The 2119-nt window shown below is 39.6% G+C and overlaps 1 pseudogene; it reads right to left on the bottom strand.

Moving 5' to 3' along the window:
* Positions 1-453: 453 nt before the first annotated feature.
* Positions 454-1641, bottom strand: LOC143432405 (histone-lysine N-methyltransferase SETMAR pseudogene; annotated as a pseudogene).
* Between the last annotated feature and the right edge of the window lie 478 nt (positions 1642-2119).

Below are 2119 nucleotides of genomic sequence, written 5' to 3'. Positions count from 1 at the left end.
ATTTCCTTGCAAGGAAGCGTCGCATTTACATTCATTTGAAGTGTAGACGAGGAATACATAACACTTCGCAAAACATATTATATCTTACCATGAAGCATAGAAATGAGATGCAATATCGCGTTTTGAGAATCATAAGAACTCTATTGCTACGATACGTAGACATCTGCAAACGCTATTTCCTTGCAAGGAAGTGTCGTATTTTCATTCATTTGAATCGTAGACGAGGAACACATAACACTTCGCAATGAATATTATATCTTATCATGAAACATAGATATGAGATGCAGTATCTCGTTTTAAGAAGCATTTGAACTCTATTGCTTCAATACGTAGACATCTGCAAACGCTATTTCCTTGCAAGGAAGCGTCGCATTTATTAGGTTGGTGCGTATGAAATGTCGGATTCTTAAGTGATTGTATAAAACTGTATATCTTTCTTCAAAAGCTGTTTATTCAATCAAAGTATGCTCCATTCGCTTCAATACACTTCTCCCAACGAGATTTTAAAGCGTAGATGCCTTTTTTAAAAAAATTTTGGTCTTTAGAATTAATAAACTCTGATATCGAGTTTTTTAGACTGTCTTCATTTTCATAGTGTTTGCCCCTTAAAAACAGCTCTAAATGCTTGAAAAAATGAAAATCGGTCGGCGAGAGATCCGGTGAATATGGTGGATGCTGCAAAACTTCATATTCCAGTTCGTTCAGTTTCGCAATTGTTTTGTGCGATGTATGCGGCCGAGCGTTGTCATGGAGCAGTAGCGGGCCATGCCGATTCACAAGCGATGGGAGTACAATTTTTAACTTATCGTGCATCTCATCAATGTACTGGCAGTACTTTTCGGCCGTAATTGTCCCCAGGTCGAAGGAACGAATAATGGATTACCCCAGCCGCGTTCCACCAAACTGTGAACAAAATCTTCCGTGGATGAAGCGATGGCCTTGGAGTATGGGCACAAACCTCATCCTTGTCAAGCCACCGAGCACACCTCTTTCTATTGTCATAAAGAACCCATTTTTCGTCACACGTAATGATCCGATCAAAAAATGGCTCTCGGTGAAATCAGGTTAGCAATGAAGAGCATACGTTTAACCGATCCAGCTTATTTCGCTCTGTCAGTGCGTGCGGTACCCACTTGTCCATCTTCTTAACCTTGCCAATCTCAGAAAGGTGTCTCAATATCGTTGTATGGTCAACTTTCATCCTGATAGCAAGTTCCCTCGTGGATACGGCTGGATCCGCTTCTACTAGAGCCTTCAGGTCATCATTCTTTACAGACGTTTTGGGTCTTCCGCGCGGCTCATTTTGCAGTGAAAAATCGCCAGTCCGAAATTTTTCGAACCAACGCTGCACTTTCCGATCGTTAACCGTATTCTCCCCAAACGCTTGGTTTATGTTGCGTGCAGCTTTTGCAGCACTATTACCAAGTTTGTACTCATATAAGAAAATGACGCGAATGTCGGCAGAATTCATATCGGTAATAAACTCAAAAGAAATAAAAAAGGGAAGACCTTCGAGAAAACCTATTTTGTTGAAATGAGTCTCTGGCAATGGACAATACGAGTATGAATGAGGTTATGCCAAATACAAAAATATAACGAAAACGGGGAGGAAAACGTCCGCATGTAAAGAGAATCCGACATTTCATACGCACCAACCTAATACACTCATTTGAAGTGTAGACGAGGAATACATAACACTTCGCAAAACATATTATATCTTACCATGAAGCATAGAAATGAGATGCAATATCGCGTTTTAAGAATCATAAGAACTCTATTGCTACGATACGTAGACATCTGCAAACGCTATTTCCTTGCAAGGAAGTGTCGTATTTTCATTCATTTGAATCGTAGACGAGGAACACATAACACTTCGCAATGAATATTATATCTTATCATGAAACATAGATATGAGATGCAATATCTCGTTCTAAGAAGCATTTGAACTCTATTGCTTCGATACGTAGACATCTGCAAACGCTATTTCCTAGCGAGGAAGTGTCGCTATCACATTCATTTGAAGTGTAGACGAGGAATACATAGCACCTCGCAAATCATATTATATCTTACCATGAAACATAGAAATGAGATGCGATATCGCGTTTTAAGAAGCATTAGA

This window comes from Xylocopa sonorina, unplaced genomic scaffold, assembly GCF_050948175.1.
Source record: "Xylocopa sonorina isolate GNS202 unplaced genomic scaffold, iyXylSono1_principal scaffold0161, whole genome shotgun sequence".
NCBI classification, from domain to species: domain Eukaryota; kingdom Metazoa; phylum Arthropoda; class Insecta; order Hymenoptera; family Apidae; genus Xylocopa; species Xylocopa sonorina.
The sequence above is the reverse complement of the archived record's forward strand: the minus strand, read 5'-3'. Positions and strand labels throughout refer to the sequence as shown.